Genomic DNA, 20,943 nt, shown 5'->3' with positions numbered 1-20,943 from the left:
ACCAAACTCACTCACTCACTCACTCTTTTGATATAAAATATATCAACACAAGTTGAAAAAAGCAGAAAAACTCCGAGGCTTGCCACAATCATCTAAAGGTTACCGGCGTGCCCGTAGTCTTGTTTAATAAAAACACAGGGCATACAAACAAATTCACAGTTAAGCCTTTGCGAAAGACGTCCCTAGGGCACGCCAGAAACCTATGATTGTGGGTTCGAATCTCGGTTCGACAATATTACGTTTCTAGGTTTGTCCGCACAATACCCTTGCTGGTGGGTTTCACCGAAGTGGTAAACGTCTGAGGCCTGCATCACTTCGGGCTTTCCTCCCACATTAAATTGACACGCCGTTATATTACTGAAATGTTATTCAAAGCGGCTTTAAACCCAACTCACCTACTTATGTCTTCCAGTCTTTTATTATGACTCGATGACTACCTTTACTTTGTCGGACCGTTATTACTGTTAAAACATGGGCCTCGTTCCACGAGAATCTTAGCGCTAGGACTGTAGTAAATCTTCTAAGCTCTAACATCGCTTTGTGAGAAGGCTCCCTGGTCACTATATATGTGACTGCAGAATTACTGACGTTACGTCCAACTCGGAATGAGTGAGTTTGATTTTACGCCGCTTTTAGCAATATATATCACGGCAGGGGGCATCGGAAATGAGCTTCACCCATTATACCAATGTGGGGAATCGAACCTGGGTCTTACATGGAACACGAATCGCTTTGAAATGCATATACATTTTTTATACCCTTGGTAATTATTGAAAAGCTGTAGGATATTATGGCGGATTATATTCTTAACCAAACATATCGCTTTCGTTCATTTTATAAGAAAAGGGGGAAAAAGGTGGGTTTTTTCTCTGGATAACTTGTCAAAGCTATTTCACGCTGAAGGATTTGGATAACTTACACACACTTACAAACCGCCCGTGTGACTTCGACAGAAATATGATAAATGTGAACAGAAAACTTCAAACCATTTCAGTGAGCGTTACAGCAGATAAGATGCATGTTAATCTATTTATTCTCCTTACGAACACAGTAAAAACGCAAAGAGCGGATTGTTGTGGAAACATATCCAAAAAGCGACTTTTAAAAAGACATATTTGGGATTATCTAATCCCCGACCCATCGTGCCATGAGATAATCACAGCGGGCGGGGATTAAGTTAATCCATCACGACACCCACTCCAACTCGGAGATACAAGATGGCGGCCAACTTCAAAGGTTGACGTGGATGGTGAAGCGATGCAAGGTGTCAAAGTTCAGATTTGGTGGACTTGTACTTCGGTGGCGATTTTGTCGAGTTCTAAGCCGTGAATGGGTGAAACACATTGCCTAATCCCCTCCTTCACGTTCCTGCAGACCCCCTGCCGTCGCCATCATCGGGACATAAAGGAGTTTTAGGGACATATACAAGTAAATAGTCTCCGAGAAAACTTGACAGTCATGGTTACGGGTAGGATTTCGCTTATGATAAGACTTGAGTGACATTTTTTTCTGCACCACTCATATACATTCGGTAATGCTTCACAGCCTGCCATTTATATCGACGCAGCCGCTGACTTTCCAGCGTTAAATATACTGGTTTGTGAGTGAGAGAGTGAGAGAATGCTGTTTAATGCCACAGCCAGTTCTATTCAAAATGAATAATCGCCCGGGTAAACTGACACACAGTCAACCAAGTCAACCACATTGATGTCACTGATCATCATTTACGTCGGTATTTCGTGAATATCCGGGTACAATAGGTCTTCAGCAACCCTTGCTTGCCATAAAAGGCGGCTATGCTTGTTGTAAGAGGCGACTAACGGGATCGAGTGGTCAGGCTCGCTGACTTGGTTGATGCATGTCATTGATCCCAATTGCGTGGATCGATGCTACTGATGTCAATCACTGGATTGTCTGGTCCAGACTCGATTATTTACAGACCGCCGTCATATAGCTGAGTGCGGCGTTAAACAAACAAACAAACAAACAAACAAACACTATCATTATTATCAGTTTTATCAATACTTATATATAATCATAGCTCCCTTTCGCTTATATTTGTAAAACTTTAGGCAAAAAGTCTAATAAAATTTTGTTTTCGATTTTCCAAATCAAGCATTCCAAATTTAATCCAATAAATAAAAATAATGACGTAAAGATAATTATGTTACTGTGGTACATTTTCAGGTGATCTCTTTTTCTCTCAGGTGTGTTTGCAATGGGTGCCACCGATTGGGCAAGACACGCTCACCTATTCGCAAACATCTGGTATTATCACTATTTGATAGTGATTCATAAACACATGCTTATGATATAGTCGGAATCAGAAATCGACTCTGCTGTCAGCAGAGATTTCTTATGAAAGTGGAAAAGGGGTTGTCGCTTATATTTACGTTTATTTTTAGTTTCATTTTTCTAAATAGAATGTATCTGAGCTGTCTCGCATCTTGAAGTCGCAGCGAAGTATGTGTCATATGTTCATGTAAAATGTCAAATGTCTATGTGTCTAGCCATTAACTTGAGAAAGCCATCCTAAATAGCATCATTCTTATCCTGTCTCCGCGGTGTTCTAACATCACTGCTGGTTTTTGTGTACGTTCATATTATTTAAAGGTCAATCAACAGATATACAACCAGTTGCAGTAAAAGTGTTCGAATGTTCAATAATATTGGTCTCTGCAGACAGATATTTTTTCTTGTGTCTGTTTGTTTTCATAGCCACACTCTGTATATTCGGGCGTGTTGACGGCCCCTTTAAATAATTGAGCCTGTAAACACCGCCGGTACAATGACACCCAATCAACAAAATCACCGAGCCCCAGCGTCCAATCCATTGAGTTGCCTCGTAGATATACACATAGACTTACGCATAGTCTCTGAAAATATACACTTCTGATGGAAACAAACAACTCCATTTATATATTAAAACGGGGCCCCAGTGAGATGGGAGAGTGTTAACATGTGGACAATTGAAGGCTCCAGCATTGCAGTAAGGGCTGGGCGGAAAAGAAAATAATATGGTTCAGGGACTGTGAGCCAGACTAACGTGCAGAGGTTGCCAGTAAAATATATAACTGTTTATATTCTCCATTAGAGATTAAAACATTTTGAAAGGAAAAGAAAAGTTTAGGTGTGACTTATTTTGGATCCCACTAGTTTTAAAATGATGGGCGAGTGAGTTGGGTTTAACGCCGCTTTTAACAGTATTCCAGTTATATCATGGCGTGTCAGCTTAATGTGGGAGGAAAGCCCGAAGTGATGCAGGTCTCAGACGTTTACCACTTCGGTGAAACCCAAGAGCACGGGTAGGTGCTGACAAACCTAGAAACATAATTGGGGCGAACCGGGATTCGAACCCACAACCAATACGTGACCAACTTGTGTTATTCCGGGACAAGCCGAATAGCGACTCGTGCCCGTCTCGTGGCCATTTTTGCGGCCGGGTTCCGTCTTAGCGCAAACGGGCATACCTAAAACAATTGTCAACTCGTTGCGTAATCGTTCACACATTTTCCCAATATATTATATATATTTCAGATGCAATTAAAAGCATATCGGGACGTGCGGAATTATACAGTATAATTGAACACATTTAACTGTGTCTTTGGTATATTTTTAGATGCAAGACATATGTAAAATCAAAAATTATTTCTGAGGGATTCTTTGACGAAGAATTTGAAATCATGCGCGCATTCTGATTGGTTTGTCGTATTTTCGCACATAACATTCATCGATAGGGGGACGAGTCTTCTTGCAGGTTACGGAAAGGGGCGAGTGGTGACGAATGACCCACAACCATTGGTTTCTGGCGAGCCCAAGGGACGCAACTCTGCACAGCGAATCGCGGCGCGCAGTAAAATGGCATGAAGCAACCTTTGGGTGTCTTGCTTGACAAGTGGTATGTGGGTAAATGGACCTGTTTATAAAACCATACAGTCTATATTATCATTATTATTATTATAAGTTTTGATTTCTCAATACTTATATATATAATCATAGATACCTTTAGCTTATATTTGTAAAACTTTGGGCAAGTAAGACTAATTATATTTTGTTTTCGATTTTCCAAATCTTGCATTCCAAATTTTAACCAGTAAATGAAAGCAATGACGTAAAGATGTAGAGAGTATGTTTAGCAATTAATCACGAACGCCATTGCTATCCACCAGACACTGCCACTTCGGAAACGAAATTAACTTTATAAAACTGAGCATAAAAATATGAACATAACTTTAGGGTCTGGCCCATCTTAGGTCGGTCTGTGACGAGAAAAGCAAGCTACACGTTCTAGTATTCAGCGACAGAGGGAATACCCAAAGGATACATCCAGACCCCTATGTATTACATGGACCCGTGAAGATCCGGGGTAGAATAGGTCTCCAGCAACCCATGCTTGTCGTAAAAGGCGACTAACGGGATCAGGTTGTCAGTCTCGCTGACTTGGTTGATGCCTGTCATCGTATCCCAATTGCGTGAATCGATGTTCATGATGTCAATCACTGGATTGTCTAGTCCAGACCCGATTATTTACAGACCCCCGTCATTTAGCTGGCATATTGCTGAGTGCGGCGTTAAACAACAAACCTACCAACCAACATTTTTAGATGCAAACAGTGCATGTTCTGGCAATAACCACTGACGGCGTTTTTAGCCTTGCTTGACTTGAGTTCACGAAGGCTTGTCAGATAGATTTCCGGAAACGAATGTCATCGTGCATGTAAGTATATTTGATATTTGCCCTGAGAACACATAATGGGTTTGTGAAATGCTTAGTTGAAATAGGAATACACACAGCCCTCAGTTGATATTCGTGCATTAAGATATTTGAAAGTATTTTTTAATATTTATTTTAAACGTTTAGCTCCGGAAACGAAGAATGGCTGATGGGCGGAAATAGGTTTTTAACAACTTTGTCTAGGCGGGAATAAAATAAAAATATAACTTTTTAACATGAAAACCAAGTCATCTATATCGCCCACCACTACAAAGTTATTTTAGTGTTGTTAAGACATCGCAAACTCGATTTACTCGAACTGGAACAAATTACCTCAAAGCATCCAGACGGCGACTTCGAGGACACAAGCCCCATGAAACAGACATTATCGTGGTGGCAGATCCCCTCTAATGGCGGATGTCGCCAAAGGTCATCTGATATGACCTCGGAAAATGAGGATGCGTTTACTCAATTCAATTTGACCACCTGTTGATAAATGTCAGATAACAACCGTCTGGTATTATTTATTTCCCATCCACTGTGCAAGCTGATGATTTGATGAGGCGGTGCGAGGTGTGTGCTGTTTAAAAGGTCTGCACTGGTCTGGGTTGTTGTGTGTGAACTGTTAAAGGTTCACTGTTAACTGTTTGTTTGTTTGTTGTTTAATAGAGAATCTCACCCAAGTGTCTTTTGATATCGGGGGCACGGGTGGCCCAGTCGTCTAAGGCGCCGCGATTCGCTGTGCAGAGTTGCGTCCCTTGGGCACGCCAGAAACCTATGATCGTGGGTTCGAATCCCGGTTCGCCCTGATTATGTTTCTAGGTTTGTCAGCACCATACCCGTGCTCGTGGGTTTCACCGAAGTGGTAAACGTCCGAGACCTGCATCACTTCGGGCTTTCCTCCCACATTAAGCTGACACGCCGTGATATAACTGGAATAATGTTAAAAGCGGCGTTAAACCAAACTCACTCACTCACTCACTCTTTTGATATAAAATATATCAACACAAGTTGAAAAAAGCAGAAAAACTCCGAGGCTTGCCACAATCATCTAAAGGTTACCGGCGTGCCCGTAGTCTTGTTTAATAAAAACACAGGGCATACAAACAAATTCACAGTTAAGCCTTTGCGAAAGACGTCCCTAGGGCACGCCAGAAACCTATGATTGTGGGTTCGAATCTCGGTTCGACAATATTACGTTTCTAGGTTTGTCCGCACAATACCCTTGCTGGTGGGTTTCACCGAAGTGGTAAACGTCTGAGGCCTGCATCACTTCGGGCTTTCCTCCCACATTAAATTGACACGCCGTTATATTACTGAAATGTTATTCAAAGCGGCTTTAAACCCAACTCACCTACTTATGTCTTCCAGTCTTTTATTATGACTCGATGACTACCTTTACTTTGTCGGACCGTTATTACTGTTAAAACATGGGCCTCGTTCCACGAGAATCTTAGCGCTAGGACTGTAGTAAATCTTCTAAGCTCTAACATCGCTTTGTGAGAAGGCTCCCTGGTCACTATATATGTGACTGCAGAATTACTGACGTTACGTCCAACTCGGAATGAGTGAGTTTGATTTTACGCCGCTTTTAGCAATATATATCACGGCAGGGGGCATCGGAAATGAGCTTCACCCATTATACCAATGTGGGGAATCGAACCTGGGTCTTACATGGAACACGAATCGCTTTGAAATGCATATATATTTTTTATACCCTTGGTAATTATTGAAAAGCTGTAGGATATTATGGCGGATTATATTCTTAACCAAACATATCGCTTTCGTTCATTTTATAAGAAAAGGGGGAAAAAGGTGGGTTTTTTCTCTGGATAACTTGTCAAAGCTATTTCACGCTGAAGGATTTGGATAACTTACACACACTTACAAACCGCCCGTGTGACTTCGACAGAAATATGATAAATGTGAACAGAAAACTTCAAACCATTTCAGTGAGCGTTACAGCAGATAAGATGCATGTTAATCTATTTATTCTCCTTACGAACACAGTAAAAACGCAAAGAGCGGATTGTTGTGGAAACATATCCAAAAAGCGACTTTTAAAAAGACATATTTGGGATTATCTAATCCCCGACCCATCGTGCCATGAGATAATCACAGCGGGCGGGGATTAAGTTAATCCATCACGACACCCACTCCAACTCGGAGATACAAGATGGCGGCCAACTTCAAAGGTTGACGTGGATGGTGAAGCGATGCAAGGTGTCAAAGTTCAGATTTGGTGGACTTGTACTTCGGTGGCGATTTTGTCGAGTTCTAAGCCGTGAATGGGTGAAACACATTGCCTAATCCCCTCCTTCACGTTCCTGCAGACCCCCTGCCGTCGCCATCATCGGGACATAAAGGAGTTTTAGGGACATATACAAGTAAATAGTCTCCGAGAAAACTTGACAGTCATGGTTACGGGTAGGATTTCGCTTATGATAAGACTTGAGTGACATTTTTTTCTGCACCACTCATATACATTCGGTAATGCTTCACAGCCTGCCATTTATATCGACGCAGCCGCTGACTTTCCAGCGTTAAATATACTGGTTTGTGAGTGAGAGAGTGAGAGAATGCTGTTTAATGCCACAGCCAGTTCTATTCAAAATGAATAATCGCCCGGGTAAACTGACACACAGTCAACCAAGTCAACCACATTGATGTCACTGATCATCATTTACGTCGGTATTTCGTGAATATCCGGGTACAATAGGTCTTCAGCAACCCTTGCTTGCCATAAAAGGCGGCTATGCTTGTTGTAAGAGGCGACTAACGGGATCGAGTGGTCAGGCTCGCTGACTTGGTTGATGCATGTCATTGATCCCAATTGCGTGGATCGATGCTACTGATGTCAATCACTGGATTGTCTGGTCCAGACTCGATTATTTACAGACCGCCGTCATATAGCTGAGTGCGGCGTTAAACAAACAAACAATCAAACAAACAAACACTATCATTATTATCAGTTTTATCAATACTTATATATAATCATAGCTCCCTTTCGCTTATATTTGTAAAACTTTAGGCAAAAAGTCTAATAAAATTTTGTTTTCGATTTTCCAAATCAAGCATTCCAAATTTAATCCAATAAATAAAAATAATGACGTAAAGATAATTATGTTACTGTGGTACATTTTCAGGTGATCTCTTTTTCTCTCAGGTGTGTTTGCAATGGGTGCCACCGATTGGGCAAGACACGCTCACCTATTCGCAAACATCTGGTATTATCACTATTTGATAGTGATTCATAAACACATGCTTATGATATAGTCGGAATCAGAAATCGACTCTGCTGTCAGCAGAGATTTCTTATGAAAGTGGAAAAGGGGTTGTCGCTTATATTTACGTTTATTTTTAGTTTCATTTTTCTAAATAGAATGTATCTGAGCTGTCTCGCATCTTGAAGTCGCAGCGAAGTATGTGTCATATGTTCATGTAAAATGTCAAATGTCTATGTGTCTAGCCATTAACTTGAGAAAGCCATCCTAAATAGCATCATTCTTATCCTGTCTCCACGGTGTTCTAACATCACTGCTGGTTTTTGTGTACGTTCATATTATTTAAAGGTCAATCAACAGATATACAACCAGTTGCAGTAAAAGTGTTCGAATGTTCAATAATATTGGTCTCTGCAGACAGATATTTTTTCTTGTGTCTGTTTGTTTTCATAGCCACACTCTGTATATTCGGGCGTGTTGACGGCCCCTTTAAATAATTGAGCCTGTAAACACCGCCGGTACAATGACACCCAATCAACAAAATCACCGAGCCCCAGCGTCCAATCCATTGAGTTGCCTCGTAGATATACACATAGACTTACGCATAGTCTCTGAAAATATACACTTCTGATGGAAACAAACAACTCCATTTATATATTAAAACGGGGCCCCAGTGAGATGGGAGAGTGTTAACATGTGGACAATTGAAGGCTCCAGCATTGCAGTAAGGGCTGGGCGGAAAAGAAAATAATATGGTTCAGGGACTGTGAGCCAGACTAACGTGCAGAGGTTGCCAGTAAAATATATAACTGTTTATATTCTCCATTAGAGATTAAAACATTTTGAAAGGAAAAGAAAAGTTTAGGTGTGACTTATTTTGGATCCCACTAGTTTTAAAATGATGGGCGAGTGAGTTGGGTTTAACGCCGCTTTTAACAGTATTCCAGTTATATCATGGCGTGTCAGCTTAATGTGGGAGGAAAGCCCGAAGTGATGCAGGTCTCAGACGTTTACCACTTCGGTGAAACCCAAGAGCACGGGTAGGTGCTGACAAACCTAGAAACATAATTGGGGCGAACCGGGATTCGAACCCACAACCAATTCGTGACCAACTTGTGTTATTCCGGGACAAGCCGAATAGCGACTCGTGCCCGTCTCGTGGCCATTTTTGCGGCCGGGTTCCGTCTTAGCGCAAACGGGCATACCTAAAACAATTGTCAACTCGTTGCGTAATCGTTCACACATTTCCCCAATATATTATATATATTTCAGATGCAATTAAAAGCATATCGGGACGTGCGGAATTATACAGTATAATTGAACACATTTAACTGTGTCTTTGGTATATTTTTAGATGCAAGACATATGTAAAATTAAAAATTATTTCTGAGGGATTCTTTGACGAAGAATTTGAAATCATGCGCGCATTCTGATTGGTTTGTCGTATTTTCGCACATAACATTCATCGATAGGGGGGCGAGTCTTCTTGCAGGTTACGGAAAGGGGCGAGTGGTGACGAATGACCCACAACCATTGGTTTCTGGCGAGCCCAAGGGACGCAACTCTGCACAGCGAATCGCGGCGCGCATTAAAATGGCATGAAGCAACCCTTGGGTGTCTTGCTTGACAAGTGGTATGTGGGTAAATGGACCTGTTTATAAAACCATAGTCTATATTATCATTATTATTATTATAAGTTTTGATTTCTCAATACTTATATATATAATCATAGATACCTTTAGCTTATATTTGTAAAACTTTGGGCAAGTAAGACTAATTATATTTTGTTTTCGATTTTCCAAATCTTGCATTCCAAATTTTAACCAGTAAATGAAAGCAATGACGTAAAGATGTAGAGAGTATGTTTAGCAATAAATCACGAACGCCATTGCTATCCACCAGACAGTGCCACTTCGGAAACGAAATTAACTTTATAAAACTGAGCATAAAAATATGAACATAACTTTAGGGTCTGGCCCATCTCAGGTCGGTCTGTGACGAGAAAAGCAAGCTACACGTTCTAGTATTCAGCGACAGAGGGAATACCCAAAGGATACATCCAGACCCCTATGTATTACATGGACCCGTGAAGATCCGGGGTAGAATAGGTCTCCAGCAACCCATGCTTGTCGTAAAAGGCGACTAACGGGATCAGGTTGTCAGTCTCGCTGACTTAGTTGATGCCTGTCATCGTATCCCAATTGCGTGAATCGATGTTCATGATGTCAATCACTGGAGTGTCTAGTCCAGACCCGATTATTTACAGACCCCCGTCATATAGCTGGCATATTGCTGAGTGCGGCGTTAAACAACAAACCTACCAACCAACATTTTTAGATGCAAACAGTGCATGTTCTGGCAATAACCACTGACGGCGTTTTTAGCCTTGCTTGACTTGAGTTCACGAAGGCTTGTCAGATAGATTTCCGGAAACGAATGTCATCGTGCATGTAAGTATATTTGATATTTGCCCTGAGAACACATAATGGGTTTGTGAAATGCTTAGTTGAAATAGGAATACACACAGCCCTCAGTTGATATTCGTGCATTAAGATATTTGAAAGTATTTTTTAATATTTATTTTAAACGTTTAGCTCCGGAAACGAAGAATGGCTGATGGGCGGAAATAGGTTTTTAACAACTTTGTCTAGGCGGGAATAAAATAAAAATATAACTTTTTAACATGAAAACCAAGTCATCTATATCGCCCACCACTACAAAGTTATTTTAGTGTTGTTAAGACATCGCAAACTGTTTTTCAGCTGTGCTTAGGGGATGAAGTTTGACGTTTTGAAGAGCCGGAAGGAACTAACATCATGTAAAGCCGAGTGCATGCTTACTACGAACTATTAAAACGATTCATACACTCACAAATGAGTGGGTGAATGAATGTTGTTTGGTGACAAAGCAACATTACAGTAGCCTGTCAATAACCTAGGCCAATCAAACCAGTGACTGTGTTTTTTGTTGTCTAACGCCGCACTCAGCAATATTCCAGCTATATGAAATGTCTCAACCAAGTCAGCGAGCCTGACCACCAAATCCCGTGAGTCGCCTCTTACGACAGACATAGTCAGCTTTTACGGCAAGCATGGGTTGCTGAAGACCTATTCTACCCCGGATCTTCACGGGTGTAAGCCCGTTTTGAATACAACAGGAAAGCGGCAGGTATTTGACGTTAAGCACTTTGGGCGATCCACAATCGGCGGATCCTGATACCAAGGGACACCGCTTCAGTTGTCTAGTAGAAAGGGGTTTGGAGGAAAGTCGGAGTTTTGATACTCGGCCGCGTCATAGTAAGTGAGCGAGTGTGTTGGGTTTAACGCCGCTTTGAACAGTATTCCAGTTATATCATGGCGTGACAGCTTAATGTGGGAGGAAAGCCCGAAGTGATGCAGGTCCCAGACGTTTACCACTTCGGTGAAACCCGCGAGCACGGGTATGGTGCTGACAAACCTAGAAACATAATCAGGGCGAACCGGGATTCGAACCCACAATCATAGGTTTCTGGCGTGCCCAAAGGACGCAACTCTGCACAGCGAATTGCGGCGCCTTAGACGACTGGGCCACCCGTGCCCCCGGCCGTGTCATAACAAAAGATGGTAAAAGATTGGACTTTATTTACTCTGCCTGGCTCTCGGCATTATGTGAATATACAAGGACAGGTCGGCTCGGAGTCAATATACTGTGCCTGAGTAGGATATCCGTGTTAAACTGTAGCATAGTATATCAGCGAACTAGCACACCCACGCACGTACGCACGCATGCAATAAAGTACGATAATCTTGAACGTGACGCTTTTATCTCACAACCCCATTTCACCTCACCTTACCTCACCAAGGCACATAATTTTCCCATTTCGGTGAAAAATAACAAACATCAAGGGTCAAGGACAATAGTTCAGGAGAGTGCAACGTCCGAACCGGCAACATCCGATCCGAGCAGGCAAGGGAAGCGCCGTTGACCAACAGTAGCACTCGGCTCGTCGCAGTCACATTTTGTAGCAAGCAAAATGATCCAAGTGTACCAGATTGCAATGGCTGGGCCGCCATCCTATGCACGCGTTCCTTTCCGAATAAACATCAGACTACGAAAACTGTCGAATGTTGTCTGTCGGCTAGAGCAGCAATGCTGCCATTCGTCACCACTCGCCCCTTTCCGTAACTTGCAAGAAGTTTCGTCCCCCTGTCGATGAATATTATGTGCGAAAATATGACAAAGCAATCAGAATGCGCGTATGATTTAAAGTTCTTCGTCAAAGAATCCCTCTGAAAACGTTTTTGATTTGACATATGTCTTGCATCTAAAAATATACCCAAGAAACAGTTAAATGTGTTCAATCATACTGTATAATTTCGCATGTCCCGATGTGCTTTATCTGCATCTGAAATATGGGGAAATATATGTGCACCTTTACCTAACGAGTTGACAATTGCTTTAGGTATGCCAGTTTGCGCTAAGACGGAACCCGGTCGCAAAAATGGCAATGGGAGGCACGAGTCGCTGTTCGGCTTGTCCTAGAATAACACCGGTTGGTCACGAATGCAATACTGCAAACTGGCAGCCGACACGGGTCCCTCTGTTGGATCGCGCAGCAGGCTTTAGACCCGTTTAGTTCGACAAGGAGACCTGTCAAGTATTAATCTTATAATCGATTTATCGATTTTGTGTTTGTTTGCTGTCGTACATATGTGATTTGTTTGTTTGTTTGTCTTTTAACGCCGCACTCAACGATATTCGAGCTTTATGACGGCGGTCTGTAAATAATTGAGTCAGGACCAGAAAATCCAGTGTTTGACATCATGAACATCGATCCAAGCAATTGAGATACGATAACATGCATCAACCAAGTCAGCGAGCCTGACCACCCGATCCCGTTAGAGTCGGACCCATGAAGATCCGGGGTAGAATAGGTCTTCAGCAACCCATGCTTGCCGTAAAAGGCGACTATGCTTGTCGTAAAAGGCGACTAACGGGATCGGGTGGTCAGGCTCGCTGACTTGGTTGATGCATGTCATCGATCCCAATTGCGTGGATCGATGCTCATGATGTCAATCACTTGGTTGTCTGGTCCAGACTCTTTTATTTACAGACCGCCGTCATATAGCTGGAAAACTGCTGAGTGCGGCGTAAAACAACAAACCAACCAACCAACGTTAGAGTCGCCTCTTACGACAAGCACAGACGCCTTTTACGACATTTGTTTGTTTGTTTGTTTGTTGTTTAACGCCGCACTCAGCAATATTCCAGCTATATGACGGCCCTTTTACTACAAGCATGGGTTGCTGAAGACCTATTGTAACCCGGATCTTCACGGGTCCGGACGTATGTGGAGACCGATTTAATAGTAAAGTCAAAATTTAGCACTTGAAATGCAGACTCGGTCAAAATCAAGTTCTAATCCCCGTATTGAAACATTCCAGGATCCAACATTGCTGTTGTCGAAAACAATGCAGCGCGAAGCCATTGAAGAAGGCATTGATCCCTTTTTCTTCAAGCACGACCAAATGTCACATTTTGCACGGACTGCACGTGCAGCATACAATCATGTGGAATTTATCAGGATAAATGTAACACACGTGATCAAATAGCCGATTGTTCATTGGACAAGAGCTTTATTAGGCGTGCTTTAAATCGTAGAAGGTGTTTCTTTTAGTGCCATGCTTTTCAAGTGCATGAACGGGAAAACCCAGCGGGGCTTATCCAGTACAAAAGGGTAGATACCCAAGTGGTGCGGTTTAATCCCATTGCAGACAGTTATCGTAAAGTTAGACATACGTATGTACAGCGTCTTTGTGTTTGTTCATAAATACGATAAATATAAACCCACGCCACCAAGCACCAACACAATACCAAAAATACCATGTTTTATACCTTGTCTGGGAAATATTAAAAAATCACATTCACGTTCAGCGCAAACACATACAAATCTAACAATCACGTGCAGCTACCACAATCTAGATGTCATTAAATCCGACAGTTTTACCAAGGGAGTCGACGAGAGATTAAATGCTTGAAAATACGGGTGTATTGACAAAAGAAAATAAAGTGGTAATTAACCCTTAGGCGGAAACGGGTTCAGCGTAAGGCTCATTTAGGCGAAGAACCCTTCGGGCTGTAGAAAGGCCAATATCCTGACAGGTGCGCCAGCGAGGAGATCGTGAGCCCGTGCACTGCGTGCGAGATCTTGCCCAGTAATTGGATCGAGAAGAACATGCAAACGTGTATGTGAATTATAACGGATATTTCGAAAATAAACATGTTTTATGATAGCCAGTCATTCAACTAATGCTCCTCATTGATAAATTTTCGAAAGAGGCAAGTCTGGTTGGATTAATTTATTTGGAAACATCCGGCAGTTTATTTGTACACATGTTTCCTGCAATTGAAAGTTTTCGACACGCATGTTGTGTATTGTTTTGACTTTGAAAAATCTCACGGAATGCCCTTTGAGAAAGAATATTCTCGTGTTTCACACTCAACGAAAACTTCCCAAACGTATTCAGTATATTTATAACAATTGTTTGAAGAATCGTGTGTGTTTTTCACCCTGGGTAAAACGTCGTACTAGTATAGTTCCTAGCTACGGTGTTTAGGTAAGCCTTCCTGATGGCGACTATAAGCGACTCCAGTGGGAACAGTCTTTTGTGTAACATATGATTATTATCAATGGTTGTTTATTTAATTTAAGTTGGAAGAAGTAAATCTTTTTAGATTATGAAGAAAACAAAATAGTATGTATCTCACGTAGTACAATTCATCATACCCACCCCACCTCTGTAATATCTCCACTAGACCGCCTCCGTGGTAGAGCGTCCGACGGGGGAGCCTGAGTGGGGTATTCGTGTTAAACTGCGGCATGGTATCTCAGTGAGCTGGCACAATAAATCGGCATCAGTCCGGACAAGCACAAGCTAGTCACACACACACACACACACACACACACACACGTTGCACGTCGCAAAAATCTTAGACGCGACGTAAAAAACCCATTTCACATCACCTTAACTCCACTATAAGCAACGAATGTATGGGAAAAGTTTATATTCGAGAGGACGCAGTATATTTTTTATTCAAAACGTCCAGACTAAACTCACTCCCGCAAGTCCAAACATACTCTCTCTCCCCCCCCCCCCCCTCTCTCTCACTCTCTCTCTCTCTCGCACCGAAAGAAAACACAATATATATAGCCCTTAGTGTGTGATTTATAAATGAAGATGTGTCATTTTTCATCTTCCTTCAAATACTATTAAAATATACACATACGCCCTCAAAATGTTAAAATAATATTTTTCAAAATAATTCCGTAATTGAAATACAAACATATCGTGTGAGAACGTCCTTATTCACTCAGATTACATTTCTCAACGTGTTTACAGAACCCCAAGTCACAAGCAGCAACACAAGGTCTAGATTCTCCTATATTTTCCCTCCCCTCGATGGACACATAATTTCACATAGCTTACTTCCACGTTGTTTTCAAGAAAAGCGCCAACAGTGCCACTCGACCGCAGTCCGTGTATACAGTATCAGCGAGACGAGTCCACCTCAGTCTGAACGATATCCGCCAAAGCCAAGGTAAAAACAAGCTTTTCTGATAAACTGGAAGTCGGACAGATTGTTCAGTTAGCAGTTCTGAGCGCGAGCTGAGGAAGTTTGTCGGCCAGCTAATTAAACCATGCCTTGTCACTTCTCACATCAAAGGGAATATTCGGGAATCGACTTTGCCGTTTCCGCGGATAGGCCTCGCCATGCGGTAGACACGAAAGGTGAAATGCATTGCTTAGTACTGAAGTCGAGGTGAAAGGGGTTAGGCTGTAAAGAGATCGCCATGCAGTGTGCACTTCCGACATGCTCGGTGGCCGGTGGGCTGATTTATAAAACATTTCCAGAATCTGTTGGTAGGTGTGGTCTACATGTATGTTGCTTATAATGTAATAATGTATATGTATATAGCTGAGAAATAGGTTTGTACATACTTGTACGTGCTCTATGCTTTTGGTTGAGGAGTGAGTGAGTTGGGTTTAACGCCGCTTTTAACAGTATTCCAGTTATATCACGGCGTGTCAGCTTAATGTGGGAGGAAAGACGGAAGTGATGCAGGTCTTAGACGTTTACCACTTCGGTGAAACCCACGGGCACGGGACATCGCACGTTGAACCCATGTGGGGGGTCGAACCCGGAGCTACGGCGTGGCCAGCGAATCTTTCACCCACTAGCCTACCCAACTTCCCCCGCACGTTAAACCCATAAACTCATGTGGTGGTGGTGGTGGGGAGGCTCCGGCGTGACTAGCGAATCCTTCTGCCACTAGCCTACCAAACTGTCCCCACACATTGAACCTATGTTTGGCATCGAACTCAGGTCTTCCGCATAACGTGTGGAAACTCTTCAACTATTGGGTCGGTGGGGGTAGCCACGTATCTCTCACACACTCACCCACGTATCTCTCACCCACTCACCAACACACCCACGTATCTCTCACTCACTCACCCACTCACCCACCTATCTCTAACTCACTCACTCACTCACTCACTCACTCACTTCCCCATCCACTCCGACGATACAACCAGTTCCTTTAACGCGTCCTCCCAGGGTCCACGAAAGCCAAATGATTGATAACCCCCAAGAGATACAGTTTAATATAGGTATATGATCCTTTAGAACAACATCGACAAGTGAGACAGCATACGTGCATGTGGCCACAAGCATGGGAGGTTTGAACACACACGACGCACGCTATGAAGCAGACCGTCACTCCGGATCACGGAATTCCCAAATGTCACAGGTCCTCACAGTGAATGCAAGTCATGATAACAAAAACACAGAAAAAACTAGTGACATTTACCGCACGGCGCAAAGGAATGTCGGAAATATACAACGGTGGTGTTATTTTTCCAAACAAATAAACAAACGGTATATTAAGTCCAGTTTGGATAAAAATTTGTAAAATTTCAAGATTTGTTGAATGGCCATCGTGTCTATGTGGGAGATGTTAGATATTGTATGTAACCTAAAAGAGGGGAAAAGAAAGTATACCGAGTTGTTTTTTATTATGTCATTGAAAACTGAAGAAACTGTTGTTAAATTTGAACATTTCTATTTAACCATCACTCATTCCTGAAACAGTTTATAAAAAGTAATCTGTGTCTGCGTCATTTTGTGAAAAATAAATTGTTTCAGTGAAGACCGGGGTAAGAATTTGCCACCACATGATGCCTAACATGTTTGAAATGTTGTAAAATTGTGCAAATGTATTACAGAACAGTTTTTCCAAAGATAAGATGGCTAAGATACGCATCAGCAGTCGTGTATTATACGAAAAAAAATTAATTTAACAAAAATCAAATCAAATCATATTTTAAAAAATAAAACCATGTAGCAAGCACACTTCATTTTTTTCAAATACCGTATTCGACGTAATAAGCACCCCGCTCTTATAAGCGCCCACGGCGATATTTCTTAATGTATTGCTTAGTGAACAATCCCAATTAGCACCCCTTTCGATTGATCAATGTACACTTATTTATTCGTGTATAATACGCACTCGTGTGTTATATGCACCCTTAATTATGGGCAATTAAATTCTGGAAAATATATCTGTCGTGTATAACACGCACAGATTTTTCTTTTGTATCATTTCAGGCTGTTAGCATAAACCACGAAATTAACGACCTTTCAACTCTCTTTTTTGTCTCACCAAAATTATATTCTAATAAGAGCCCCCAATTTCTACTTTTGAGAGCGCCCTGGGCGTTTAGTACGTCGAATACGGTAATATCGCTAACTTAAGATATTTTCAATTGAAAATCAAACATGATGCAATCAACTGATACTTACTCCTCAGTATATTGGGAATATATTGGATTGTTCAGAGAGATTACACGTGTCGTTGGAATTACATCTGTATGTGAAGTATTAAAAAGCCGGATCGCAGCGAATGTATATGACTTTAAAATGATTAAGCAATATTCTATATGACACTACAACTGTCTAAGCAAGCTGTAAAAGGGGTGAAAACATAGGTTAGAGTGACGTTTGTTGACAAATGTACATGTTTACGGTGTATTGTCGCTGTCACACATAATACCCTGCAGGTGTGAATGTCGGATGTCGGAAGCTCCGACACGTGGGATTTACGTGGATGAAAACTGTCCCAACGGTTAAAAAGCCGACAGGCTTTTACATGAAAACGTGAAATGGGGATAAAAAGAGAATGAATGTTTTTACTGACATTTGTAGGTCACTACTAGTCTATGTAAGCTTTAGTCTGTCTTACAGTCCCTGATACAAATATATCAAATACAGCCCATGCAAGTCTGTAATGCTTGGCAAGTCTAGATTACTGCAGTATCAGAAAACTTAAGAAGTCTCAAGGCTCCTTTTTATAATATTTATATTAAGATAATTTCACAACTGGTTTTTTTTCTGTACGATATGTTCATTTCAGAGACTAGATGTTAGTCTATGTAAGCTTGTTATTGATCTTATATGCTGTGTTTTGCAATGTACGTCAAAAAAGGAGGGTATATTGTGGTTTGTTGACTTCCTAGTACTCGCAGTCTACATATTATTACTTTTGTCTCTTTAACAGTTCATCTCATAATTAACATTTCCGCTGCCTAAAAACAGACACACTTCATATATAACAAATCATATAAGTAATAAAGTCATGATCATGAAAAGAAATTATAAAAACAAAAACATATATTTATCCCCAAAACCGCAACCCAATTTAAACACAAAGGATAACAGAGAATATCTCTTCCATTTGTCCTAAACACTAGCCAAACAGTTTTAACAGCTTTCGATAATTTCATTTAATAATATCGAAAATAAAAATAATATGCGACAATGAAAATACAGTTTTCAAATGTGACAAATGCCATAACGCGTAAATCCACAAACGAAAATAATGATGCGCACAATTCACATTCATCGTTAACGTAATGTTAACTCTTCAAACGGAATCACATCACATGCACAAACAAAAATATATATATTTCCATTATACCTAAATAAATATACATAGAGTAATAGGGAAAAGATAGATTTTTTTCCCGTGGATTTAATGTAATTGTTCAGCTCAAGCGAGACAGTTAATATTTTCTGTGTTAAAGTGAAGTACACAGCCAGGGTCTGGAGCATGTCTTTTGAATGACATTTTGTGACATATTTCACTTGACATGGTGTCGTCAACGAACCCTCACGTGCCACGCACAATAGCTACATCCGGCGTGCTTCGTGATGGCCTGCTCGTGATGAAAAATAATCAATTTATGACTGACAAAAGCATATTAAAGCGAGTAATTTAATACTCTGTCAAACACCTGGGCTGGAAATTTATATCTTACACAATAGGCGTTCTGTTATTTGTGAAAGCTGGATTATGAAGGGACATTCAGTAATGATTAAAACTCACCTCGTTAAAACACTTCCGTTTATCGGTAATTTAAGCAAAACTAAAACCCATTAAACGGTTAAAGGATCGAATGAAAAACCTAAGAAGGCTTGGAAACCTCCCCGATCGCATTCTCAAATTGAACCCTGAAACTATTGAGATGTCAAAGTGCCTTGTTCTATTGCTATCGCTGACACTAATTAAATAAAATGTTTAATAGATAAGAAGACAACACAAAAATATACTTGACAACCTTTTTGTTAAAAAAGCTCGAAATGCTTTTGTAAAAAATGTCTTATAAAAATGGTGAAATATAATTATCGAGACAGCAAATATTTCACACAAAAGCATATAATCTTGATGAGCTCGCAAGCGGGGAACTATTGACATATAGCTGAATATTTTTGCTGGCATGCATTTCTAATATCCTTTCTTCAAGTTTAAGATACTGAATTAAGTGCACGCGATGGCATGCTGCTGGGTGTGTCGCTCGCCTTCTCTCCTCAGATCGAGTGACATTCAATGTGATTTGAACCCAATAACCTTGAACATATCGCACTGATTGCAAAAGGTGTATTTCGCCCTATTGAGCACAAATGAAGGCAGTATTTCAAGCCCTTTGATCGTGATCAGTCTGTGTGCATGTCGAGGGAGGGTGGGACCGACAGAGTTAATCATACACATCAACTTAACAGATGAGTGCAGTGCTAGATCTGTGTTTAATAAAGTAAAAACATTTGCAGATGAAATCACAAAAAGGCTCCTCCCAGTGTGCATATGACTGTGATTGTGTGGATAGATGCGGCTGTCGGCATGTTCAACGGGTTATGTCAATGTTACTACCTCATTTACCTTTAGGACTAGTCCAGTTGTTGATGTTACGACTACAGTTGTTGATGTCACTACTACAGTTGTTGATGTCACTACTACAGTTGGTGATGTCACTACTACAGTTGGTGATGTTACTACTACAGTTGATGTTACTGCTACAGTTGTTGATGTCACTACTACAGTTGGTGATGTCACTACTACAGTTGGTGATGTCACTACTACAGTTGTTGATGTCACTACTACAGTTTTTGGTGTCACTACTACAGTTGTTGATGTTACTACTACAGTTGATGTTACTGCTACAGTTGTTGATGTCACTACTACAGTTGATGATGTCACTACTACAGTTGTTGATGTCACTACTACAGTTGTTGGTGTTACTACTACAGTTGTTGGTGTCACGACTACAGTTGTTGATGTCACTACTACAGTTGTTAGTGTCACAACTACAGTTGTTGGTGTCACGACTACAGTTGTTGGTGTCACGACTACAGTTGGTGATGTTTCCACTTCAGTTGGTGATGTCACTACTACAGTTGTCGATGTTACTACTACAGTTGTTGGTGTCACTACTACAGTTGGTGATGTTTCCACTTCAGTTGGTGATGTTACTACTACAGTTGTTGATGTTACCAGCCACTCTTGCGATGCTACCACTTAACCCTACTCGCGGTCACCAAATGTTACCGTTACAGGTGCCCGTTCATCATTCACTACTACAGTTGTTGATGTTACTACTACAATTGATGATGTTACTACTACAATTGTTGATG

This window comes from Haliotis rufescens, unplaced genomic scaffold, assembly GCF_023055435.1.
Source record: "Haliotis rufescens isolate VD_foot unplaced genomic scaffold, xgHalRufe1.0.p SCAF_9, whole genome shotgun sequence".
NCBI classification, from domain to species: Eukaryota; Metazoa; Mollusca; class Gastropoda; order Lepetellida; family Haliotidae; genus Haliotis; species Haliotis rufescens.
This window is presented reverse-complemented; position numbering follows the sequence as displayed.